The sequence below is a fragment of the Petaurus breviceps genome, unplaced genomic scaffold, assembly GCF_028583685.1.
Source record: "Petaurus breviceps papuanus isolate PSGF00001 unplaced genomic scaffold, PetGlider_PUasm1.0 118, whole genome shotgun sequence".
NCBI classification, from domain to species: domain Eukaryota; kingdom Metazoa; phylum Chordata; class Mammalia; order Diprotodontia; family Petauridae; genus Petaurus; species Petaurus breviceps.
Window position 1 is genome coordinate 27511813 of NW_027185616.1, and position 12402 is coordinate 27524214.

The window sequence follows — 12402 nt, forward strand, 5'->3', positions numbered from 1 at the left end:
TCACTCATAGACCAGAGTACAGGCCAGGAGAGGAGTAAATGTCCCTCTCCTTAGAACATACCACCTTGGAAGAACTGAAAACTTACAGGTCTGTAGAAGTATCACTGAAAACAGCTACACAAAACTCCTGAAGCACAGAACATCATAAAGACAGTGAGCCCTCCACCCTGGAAGAAGAGCCCTACTGCAACAAAGAGTTAAAAGTCAAGTAAAAGTTTGGGAATATGAGCAAACAATGGGGAAAAAAAACCCTCTGCCTATAGAAAGTTATTATGGTGACAAGGAATATCAAAACACACATTCAGAAAAAGACAATAAAGTCAAAGTTCCTACATCCAAAGCCTCCAAAAAAATATGAATTTGTCCCAGGCCATGGAAGAGTTCAAAATGGGTTTTGTAAATCAAGTAAGAGAAGTAGAGGAAAAATTGGGAAGAGAAATGAGAGGGATGCAAAAACATCATGAAAAATGTGTCAACTGTTTGGCAAAGGAAACACAAAATAATACTGAAGAAAATAACCCCTTAAAAAACAGACTATGCGAAATGGTGAAAGGTTCAAAAAACAAATGAGAAGAATTCCTTCAAAAGAAGAAATAGCCGAATTTAAAAGAAAGTCCAAAAGTTCACTGAAGAAAATAATTCCTTAAAAAGTTAGAATGGAGCAAATGTTAACTAATGACTTTATGAGAAATCAAGAAACAACAAAACAAGACCAGAAGAATTAAAAAAAATAGAAGACAATGTGAAATATCTCATTGGAAAAGCAACTGATCTGGAAAATAAATCCAGGAAGGATAACATAAAAATTATTAGAATACCTGAAAGCCATTAACAAAAGAAAAGAGTCTAGATATCATCTTTCAAGAAATTATCAAGGAAAACTGCTCTGATACTCTAGAACCAGAGGGTAAAATAAAAATGGAAAGAAATCACTGATCACCCCCTGAAAGAGATCCCTAAATGAAAACTGCCTGGAATATTATAATCAAATTACAGAGTTCCCAGGTCAAGGAGAAAATATTGCAAACAGCCAGAAAGAAACAATTTAAGTATCATGGAGCCACAGTCAGGATAACACAAGATTTAGCAGCTCTTATATTAAAGGATTGGGTACCTTGAATATGATATTCTAGATGGTAAAGGAGCTAGGATTACAATCAAGCATCACCTACCCAGCAAAACTGAATATAATCCTTCAGGGAAAAAAATAAATATACAATGAGACAGAGGACTTTCAAATATTCTTGATGAAAACAACAGAGCTGAATAGAAAATTTGACTTTCAAATGCAAGATTCAAGAGAAGCATATAAAGGTAAACAGGAAAGGGAAATCATAAGGGAATTAATCAATTAAAACTATTTACATTCCTACATGGGAAGATGATATCTATAACTCATAAGTACTTGCTCTTTATTAGGGTAATTCGAAGGAATATATATAGACAGAGGGCACAGGCATAAATTGAATATGAAGGGATGATATGTAAAAAATAAAATTAAGGGATAAGAGAGGAATGTATTACTCTTTCCAATGTAATGGAAAGAGAAAAGGAGAGGTAGAATTTATCTCACATAATAGAGATAACAAAAAACTTTTTACAGTGGAGGGAAAAAGAGAAGAGGTGAGGGGGAGTGAGTGAATCTTTCTCTTACCAGAATTGACTCAAAGAGGAAATAACATACACACTCGACTGGGTATAGCAATCTCTCTTACCCTACAGGAAATTAGGAAGGGGAGGGGACAAGAGAAGGGAGACTGTGGTGATAGAATGGACCGCAGTTTGAGGGGAGGGTAGTCAGAAGTAAAACACTTTTGAGAATGGACAGGGTGAAAAGACAGAATAGAATAAATGGGGGGATAGGATGGAGGAAAATATAGTAACTGAAAAAAATTGGAAACAAGTTTCTCTGATAAAGGTTTCATTTCTCACATATATAGAGAACTGAGTCAAATTTGTAAAAATAAGAGCCATCCCCCAAAAGATAAATAATTAAAAAGATATGATCAGTTTTCAGATTAAGTAATCAAAGCTATCTATAGCCGTATGAAAAAATACTCTAACTCACTCTTGACTAGAGAAATGAAAATTAAAACAATTCTGAGGTACCAACTCATACCTAATTAGATTGAGTAATAGGACAGAAAAGATAAATAACAAATATTGAAGAGGATGTGTGAAAAATGACTCATTAATGCAGTGTTTGTGGAATTGTAAATTGATTCAACCATTCCGTAAAGCATTTGGAATGGTGTCTATAAAATCACGCAAGCCCTTTTTGCTTTTTTTTTTTTTTTGGAGGGAGGAGGGCAGGGCAAATGCTAGTAAATGTTATGTGTCTGAAGCCAGATTTGAACTCAGGTCCTCCTGACTCCAGGGCTGGTGCTCTATTCACTGTGCCACCTAGTCACCCCCCACGCATGCCCTTTGACCTAGCAATACCGCCACTAAGTCTGTATTCCAAAAAAGGTAAAAAAAAAAACAAAAAGGAAAACGACTATATGTACAGAAATATTTATAGGACTCTTTTCTGGAAACAAAGAATTGGAAATTGAGAGGAATCCATTAGTTGGGGAATGGCTGAACAAATCGTGGTATGTGATTATGTTGAAATACTATTGTGCTATAAGAAATTATGAACAGAATGCTCTAGGAGAAACCTAGGAAGACTTGCATGTATTAATGCAAAGTGAAATGTAATGGATACAAAGTAACAGCAATATTGTGAGATGATCAGCTGTGAATGACTTGGCCATTCTCAGCAATACAACAATCCAAGACTATTCTGAAGGACTTAGGATGAAAAATGCTGTCCATCCCCAGAGAAAAAACTGATGGCATCTGAATACAGATTAAAGGATACTTTTTAGCTATCATTTTTCTTGAGTTTTTTGTCTCTTTTTCACAACATGATTATCATGTAATGTTTTGCATGACTACTTATGTATAACCTACATCAAATTGCTTGCCTTCTCGATGAAGGGGAGTAAGGAGGGAGGAAGGGAGAGAATTTGGAACTCAAAACTTTAAAGAACAAATGTTAAAAATTATTTTTACATTTAACTAGTGAAAATAAAGTACTAAATAAAATAAAACTGCATGAGGGGGAAAAAGCTATTGTTTCAATTAGTTTCTTTGCTGATTTTCTGAGGAAGTGAAGAGACTTTCACTACTGATCTATAAAAACATGTCTACACACAAAATTTGACTTAGAAAGTAGCAGTGTGGTTGTTTGTATGTGTGTATTACATGCAAGATACACACATTCCTCATGATCTCTTAGAAAATACAATTTGAGATGGAAAATTTTCTTGGTATGGAAAGAAGAAAGAAGAGATCTTTTCAAGCAATACAAAGAAAAGTTAAGTAACATTCTCTTTTTGCTTCACCTATTATAGAGAACAGTGCTCCACCGTCAGTAAGTATTCTACTTTTTTAAGTCAATTGTCATTAGTATCAGTATTAGTTGGAGGAATAACTTTTTAAAAAAGTCTTTCCTACATCTTGCGTTCCAGAATAATCAACCAGTAATCACATAAACAAACTAAATAGCTTAAGTTTACCCATTTAAAAGAAAAAAGATATCCTCCCCTACTTTTTTCTATAATTCAACCCCATGCATCAACTTAAATATAGTCTTGGATTCATGAAGATATCTGAGCTAATTGAAATTTCCTTTCCAACTTTATTTCATGTTACTCTCCACATACTTCACATTTCATTCAAAATGGACAACCAGCTCTTCTCCCCAGCAATCCCTGAACAAGGGTCATCCCACCTCTTTACCTTTGCATTCTCAAAAGCTTCTACATATCAGCCCACTTGCTCTTTTTTTTTTTGGAGGGTGGAAGGCAAGGCAATTGGGGTTAAGTGACTTGCCCAAGGTCACACAGCTAGTAAGTTTGTCAAGTGTTTGAGGTCAGATTTGAACTCAGGTCTTGCTGACCCCAGGACCAGTGCTCTATTCACAGCTGCCCCACCACTTGTTCTTCTTCACAGAGTGACAGGAGTTTTGTCCAGGTAGGGGAAGGAGAGGGGAAATGATCACATTTGGTGGAGTGATGCAGCTGCATGTACACAGGAGTGCCATGGTGGAAGTCTAAACAGCGTTGTTGTAGCTTGACAATGTCAGGATTGTCTTTGTTGGGGAGAGTACCATTGGAGCCTGCCCACCCTGCTCTATACTGTGGCATGAAGTAGTCAGAGGTCTGTCTGTTAGCTGGACTGCCTAGACTGAGAAAAGAACTGACTTTAAGAATTGTTGTTGAGGCAGGAGCCAAGATGGCAGCATAGATTCAGGAAAACTCCTTGAGGTCCCCCCATAACAACCTCAAATACTTATAAAATATGACTCTAAACAAACTTTAGATCTACAGAACCCACAAAGTGACAGAGAGAAACAAATCTCCCACTGAAAGCAGCCCAGAAGACTGGAAGGAAGGGTCCATCACAGCGTGCTAGGAGCTGAGCCCAGCCCTGTGTGAGCCCCCAGTTTTAGCCCCAGGGTGGCCCCAATCGATGGTTAGAGTCAATTGGGAGAGTGGATCACCAGCAGCTGTAGTGGTTGCCAGAATTATCAACCCATAAATGCCAAAGACAAAGTAAAAAGTCAGTGTGGACTTTGGGAACGGGGGGACTGAGAGTGAGGTCTGGACTCTACCCCCAGAGCAAGAAGCAGCTGAGGCGCCATGGCCATGAAGGCACTGCTGCATGGATGCTTCAGAGCTCCTGGCCTACTGATCGTAGGGGGACCAAGTGACCATTCTTAGGCATAATCACTCTTGCTTTAACCTGCTTGGATCTGGATTGCTGTCTTAGGTGGAAGTCCTGGAGTGTGTGACCAGGTGTCAGAGCCTGTGGAGGTTTCAGAGAGGGCACCCAACTAATAGCTCCAGCAGCTGTGAAGACCCCAGCAATATGGGACAAAACTCTCTTCTCTGGAAACAGAGTTCTACTGCGACAAAAAGCTCAAAAGTCAAGTAATTGAGTGGCAACATGAGCAAACAAAGGAAGCAAAGAATTCACAGAAGTCAAATCTTACATTTCTTTTTTGGGAATAAAAAGGATCAAAGCATGGAATGGGAGGAAGACAACGAAGTCAGAGCTCCTGCACCAAAAGCTCCAAAAAAATATGAATAGGTTACAAGCCAGAGAAGATCTTAAGAAGGATTTTGAAAACCAAGTAAGAGTAGTGGAGGAAAATTTGGGAAGAGAAATGAGAATGATGCAAGAAAATTATGAAATGAGAGTCAACAACCTGACTAAAGAAAATAATACCTTAAAAAATCGACCAACTCAGATGACAAAAGGGACTAAAAAAGCCAACGAGGAGAAGAAAACCTTAAAAAGAAAAATTTGCCAGATGGAAAAAAAAATTCAAAAGCTCACTGAAGAGAATCATTCCTTCAGAATTAGATTGGAGCAAATGGAAGCTAATGATTTTATGAGAAATCAAGATACTATTAAACAGATCCAAACAAATGAAAAATAGAAGGTAATGTGAAATATCTCATTGGAAAAAACACTGACCTGGAAAATAGATTCAGTAGAGATAATTTGAGGATTATTAGACTACCTGAAAGCCATGATCCAAAACAGAACCTAGAAAGCATCCTTCAAGAAATTCTCAAGGAAAATTGCCCTGATGTTTTAGAACCAGAAGGCAAAATGAGGTTGAAAGAATTCACTGTTCACCTCTTGAAAAAGATCCCAAAAAGAAAATTCCTAAAAATATTTTAGCCAGGTTCTGGAGTTCCCAGATTAAGGAGAAAATATTATAAACAGCCAGGAAGATACAATTTGGATATTGTGGAAACACAATCAGGATAACACAGGATCTAGCAGCTTCTACATTGAGGGATCAAAGGGCTTAGAATGTGATATTCCAGAGGTCAAAGGAGCTGGAATTAAAACCAAGAATCACCTACCCAGCAAAACTGAGTATCATGTTTCAGGGGAAAACATGGTCATTCAATGAAATAGAGAACTTTCAAGCATTCTTGATGAAAAAACCAGAGTTGAATGGAAAATTTGACATTTAGATATAAGAAGCAAGAAAAGCATTGAGAAGGTAAACAGGGAAAAGAAATCATAAGGAACTTATCAAAGTTGAACTATTTACATTCCTACATGAAAATATGATAATTGTAACTTATGAAACTTTTCTCAGTATAAGGATAATTGAAGGGATTATAAATGTATATGTATGTCTATGTCTATATAGGAGGGCATATGTGTATATGAATACATATGTGATTTTGGATATATGTGTGTATACAGGTATACATAGACAGAGAGCGCAGGATCAATTGAATAGGAAGGGATGATATTTAAAAGGTGAAATTGAGAGGTGAGAGAGGAATATAATAAGAGATGGGGAGAGACAGAATGGGATAAATTATCTCATGTAGAAGAGACAAGGGAAAACTGTTACAATGGAGGGGAAGAACAGGAAGGCAAAAGGGAATGGGTCAACCTTACTCTCATTGAATTTGGCTTGGGGAGGAACTGACATACACACTAAATAGGGTATCTCACCCTACAGCAGAGTAGGGGGGAAAGGGATGAGTGGGGGGATGATGGAAGGGAGGGAAGGCTGAGGGGGAGGGAAGTTGGAAGCACCCACTTTTGAAAAGGGACAAGATCAAAATAGAGAATAGAACAAGTTGGGGGCGGGATAGGATGGAGGGAAATATAGTCAGTCTTTCACATTATATCCACTATGGAAATGTTTTGTGTAGCTACACATGTACAAACTATGTTGAATTGTTTATCTTCCCAGTAAGGATGGGTGACAAGGAAGGAAGGGAATGAATCTGGAATTCAAAGTTTTAAAATCAAATGTTTAAAATACATATTATTATTATTATTATTATTATTATTATTATACATGCAACTGGGAAATAAGATATAGAGGCACTGAGGTATGGAGATCCATCTTGCCCTACTGGAAAGTTGGAGGGTGTGTGGGGGAGGAATAGGAGAGAACAGATTGGGGGAGGGGGTTATACAGTGGGATCACTGTTTGGGGGTGGTGGGTAGGGGAAAGATGGGGAAAAATGTGTAACTCAAAATCTTGTGGAAATGAATGATGTAAACTAAAAATAAACATAAAACCTGCTGTCTTCTTTCAAGTTCATTGGGATCACTCCCACAGTCCATCCGCTATGCTGTGTCCAGGCTTTTGGTTCCTTCATCTAAAGAATGACCCAAAGGGAAGTATGAGTTGAGCATCAAGGAGTCACTTCTTTGCCTGTTCATAAGGGATTAGCTAAGGAGAAATAGCAATCTCAAACTTATTTCCTAGAATTCCTGAGTTCAAATGAATATTATGTACTCTGTGGAAACTGTTCTTAACCCAATAAGATTATTGGCAATTACAAAAGATAAATAGGTAACTCTTATTATTAGAAACTGAAAATTTTCTGTACAGACAAAATTAATGCATATTGGATTAGAAAAGTGACTAAAAAGAAAAAGCTTTCCATCAAATTTCTGATAAGAGTTTGGTATCCAAGATACACAAATAATTAACATACTTGATAAATTAATTATTATTGATATCAATGATAGATTATAATTCTGTCACAATTGATATAAATATTTATAAAATATCAACATACAAATATTTAACATATATTCATATATGTTAATTGTTTATATATCTTGGATACCAAACTCTTATCATATATGTATATACATATAACATATTAGTAAATATGTCACATATGAGTAATAGTCATTCCCCAATAGATAAATGGTCAAAGAATACAGTTGTCAAAAGAACTGCAAAGTATTCACAACCATATAAAAGAACACTCTATATCACTAATAATAAAAGAAATGCAAATGAAAACAGCCCTGAAGCTGTACCACACACCCTGCAAATTTGAAAAAATTACAAAAAAATTACAAAAAATGGCAACAGTCAACATTGGAAGGATACAGTAACATATTCTTACTGAAGCTGTGAAGTGCTACATCCATTTGGGAAAGCAATTAGGATTAATGCAAATAAAATGACTAAAATAGCCATACACTTTGAATTAGAGACTGCAAGAAAACCACAGGTAAAAAGAAAGTCCATATATCCCAAAATACTTATAGCAACCTTTTTTTGTGATAACTAAGATATGAAAACAAAGTAAATGCTCATCAGTTGGGGAATAGCTAAACAAATTGTAGTGCATGAATGCAAACAGATATTACTGTGCTATAAGAAATGACATGTGTGATGAATACACAGAAGCATGAAGAGATCTACATGAGCAAAGTGAAGTCAGCAGAGTAAAGACAGCAATATACATAGTAACTACAGCAACATAAATGGAAAGAATGGCTGCATACCAACAAATTAAAAGGAAATGTTACAAAATTGTAAAGATCTAATAGGATTTGAATGGAGGGTACATGAGAAAGTACCCCAAACCCACCTCTCTGTGGAGGCGGGAAGTCCAAAGGTGTTACATATTGCATACGCTTTTGGTCTTTTTCAAAGTGTTGACCAGTTGTGCTGACTTTTTTTCTCTCTTTTAAAAAATACTTATTTGTCATGAGATAGCTCTATGGGAAGGAGAGGCGAAGGAAACATGGAGTACTGTGGTGATGCAAGACAAACAAAATAAAATATCAGTAAAAATTTATATTAAAAAGGGGGCTCAGAGCTGAGGGATAGAAGGTTGTACACTCTTTCAGAACTTGTGAAATCCACGAAATTTATAAACTCCTGATATTATGTGTGAATGTAACTGTAAGTAAGATAACTCCTTTCTTAATATAAAGAAGCATCTAGATTTCATAGTCACAACCACTGGTTACATCCTCCAGGCATAAATTTCATATAGATAAGCTTAAGGAGCCCCAAGACACTGTCTGAGCTTACAATATATATGTACCCCCAGATAAAACTCCAATCCCTCTCCTTGCATACACACACCCTTCTAAAAATTGTGTAAAAAAACCTATGGTTTTGTCTACCCGCCAGTCTTAGCCTGAGCAGACCAGCCAGCTTAGTCACGACGGTTGACTTGCTAGTAGGATTGGGAAGCCCACCTGACTCTGTCCAAAGGGAACCACAGTCCAATAATCTCAGCTGGGGTAATGCTGTACCCCTGTAAGCATGGACGGCTCCTAACAGACAACTCCCATCAGTCTTACCCAACATCATCCCAGGCTTTAGGCATTTACAATAGATATTGTGATTTGTGCATCATTCCTGACTGGATCCACATTATTCATGGCACCTTCATGTCAAGTTTGAAAAGCTGAAAGATCCCTGAACTTCTTCAGTACTTTTACCTGGGGAGATGCATGTGCACAGCCACCAAAATGAGCATGGGACTCCTCATGGCCCGATCCTTTTATGCTGAACAGATTTAGGTGGGTGGTTAGCAAAACCTCACACTTCTTTCTTACTTCCTCTTCTGAAAATTCTCATTTTTCAAATCAGATACCATTTCCTCTGTGAAGCTTTTCCCCATTTTCCTAGTTGTTAATGTAATCTACCTCTTCAAATTACCTTTTATTTGTCTTCATGTTACATTGTAGAACATAAGCTCCTTGAGGTCATAGGCTTTGTTTTTAATTTTGTATCCTCAGTACTATCACAATGCCTTGTCCATGGCATACAGTTAATAAATATCTCTTTTAATTAAATTAAACTGAACATTTTCAGAATCCTCAGCATGAATATTCCAATTAGATAAATACCTTGAGTATGGATTGCAGCCATCAACAATTATGCTGTGTCTTGAACTCCGCCCAAACTTAACATTTGCTGCTTTGCATATTATGTTGTCCTACTCTGTAATGTTTTATACCCTTTCTTTGTCTAAGTTCTACATTTTCTTTAAGGTTCCGTCCATGATTCACTTTGCTTGAACATATTGTTGATGCCACTTAAATAAAATATACAAGATTATTTTCTTCTTTATGTGACTTATTTCTAGGGCAGTGATGTGTGTTATTTCTCCTTCTATCCCTGGCCTGCTCTTGAAGAAAAGACATTAGACAACTATTTCACACTAAAGTGTAAATAACTTTTGGTTTTAAAAATTCCCCGTATACGGGGCGGCTAGGTGGTGCAGTGAATAGAGCACCAGCTTTGGAGTCAGGAGGATATGAGTTCAAATCCAACCTCCAACACTTAACATTTACTAGCCATGTGACCTTGGGCAAGTCACGTAACCCCAATTGCCCTGCCTTCTCCCCTCCAAAAAGCAAAAAAAAAAAAAATCTTGGGGCGGCCAGGTAGCACAGCAAGTAAGAGCACCGGATCCAGTGTTGAGAAGACCTGGAGATCGAATCCCGGGCTCAGACACTTAGCACCCACCCAGAAACACCTGGCCGTGTAACCTTGAGCGGGTTACTTAACCCTGATTGTCCCGTATACAATAAAATATCACAGCAGCAATTTTTAGTAATAAAGAATTGGAAACAAAGTTAATTATCAACCAGGGAATAGCTAAACAAATTATGGTACATGAATATTATGAAAATTGAGACATGTGGAAAGTGTGGAATATTATGAAAGCTGAGAAGTGTGGAAATACTATGAACTGATGAAAAGTGAAATAAATCGTGTCAAAAAGGCAATATACATGACTGCAACAAGGTAAATGGAAAGAACAACCACCACAAAATAATAAAAAATGAATGTGGCAAAATTGCAGAGAACAAATTCCAAAGAAGAAATATGAGAAGATGTCTTTCCCAACTGCTTTGCAGAGGTGAGAGGTCCATGAGTGTAGGGTGTTTTCATATATTTTCATATTTTTGTCAATGTATTGGTCATTTTTGGTAATTTTTTATTTTCATCTTTTTAAATTTATTGTTATATATGATAGCTCTCTGGGAGGAAGAGAGGGAGTGTCACAGAGGGAAATATAGGCAATGTTTAAAGAAAATATATTTTTTAAAAATATGAATAACCATTAGGTTAATTAGCTCATTCTATCCTGCATTTGCTTCTCTGCCTGGTTTGAACTCCATGGAACAAGATGGCCCAGGGGATACCTCTTGATCTCTCTTGGAATTCTTCCTGCTTTCTTCCCTCTTTTTGTGTATTGTCTCCCTGTTGGACTGTAAGCTCTTTGAGGGAATGGATTATCTTCTTATTAATTATATCTCCTGGGCTAAGCCTAGTACCTGACACATAGTAGACTTTTAATAGATGTTTATTGGATTGATTTGGATTAATTCCCTACTTCACAGATTAGGTACGTCATAAATGTTTCTTGATAACACTGCTGAAGAAAGAAGCTGATCCCACTTCCATCTGATGTTCAGTTGCTGAAATTTCCACTCCCTAAAGCCTTCTTGTCACTAAGAATGAAGTGCCTACCTCATTCCTACTCTCTAGCTGGCTTATATCTTACTATATATTGTTTTCTTAGCTCGGTTTACTTCATTCTGCATCACTGTACCATGTACACAGAACAAATAGCAACCCTCTTCTAACCAAGCACCAAAATACTTTACCTGGAATTACCTCCAAAAGTTTTCATCAGCCATCTCTGAAAGAGATATAGAAGACAAGGAGATAAGAATATCCTATTCATATCATGTCATATCATATCATATCACACCACATCACATCATAATATATATTGGTTTCTTTTAATTATTTTTGTTATGTTTTGTTCTTGTGATTGTCTTGGTGTGGTAACTCCTTCCACCAATGCAGAATTCTTCCATAATATATGGTCATAGATAGTAGCTTGGAATCCACTGAGTTGTTAGGAAGAAGCCTAATACCAATACCCTAATAGTTCAAATTTGATTTTGTGATTGAATAAGACACATATAAGTCATTGAACAGTTTACAAAATGAGTTTTATTAAGCCTTATTTAACATGGCAAAGATATTCAACAAGAAAAATGGGGAGAAAATATGTGCTTAGCCCCCTTGTAACAGTAGCACCATGATAGTTCAAGTTTGATTCAAGAACAAAGGAAGACTCTTTTAAATCATTGAAAAGTTAACATAAGATTTATTTAGCCCAAATAAAGTAAGAATATACAAAAAGGATACAATAATCCTTTGCTTCTAAATGTGTGCCTTGGTCCTATCTCCATAGAGAAATGTCTTGGGGCATCAGGGCATCATGGTATAGTGACTCAAGGAGTCTTCAGAAAAGGGTCCCTGATTCCATGATGGTGGGGTTTTTTAATGCCCTTAGGTAACCAAGAAACTGTGTGAAATATGACAGGAGCTAATCATTTCCAAAGGTCAGATTGATTTCCTAATCCCTGCTGGTAAAGAGGGGAGTTGGGAACCCTAATAGATATTGATCATATCACAGTAATTAAATTACTTGCTCAGTAACTAATATATATCAGAATTAGGTCATGGAATTCATATATAAAAATTTCTTTCTCTAAGGCGGAGTACTGATCTTAATA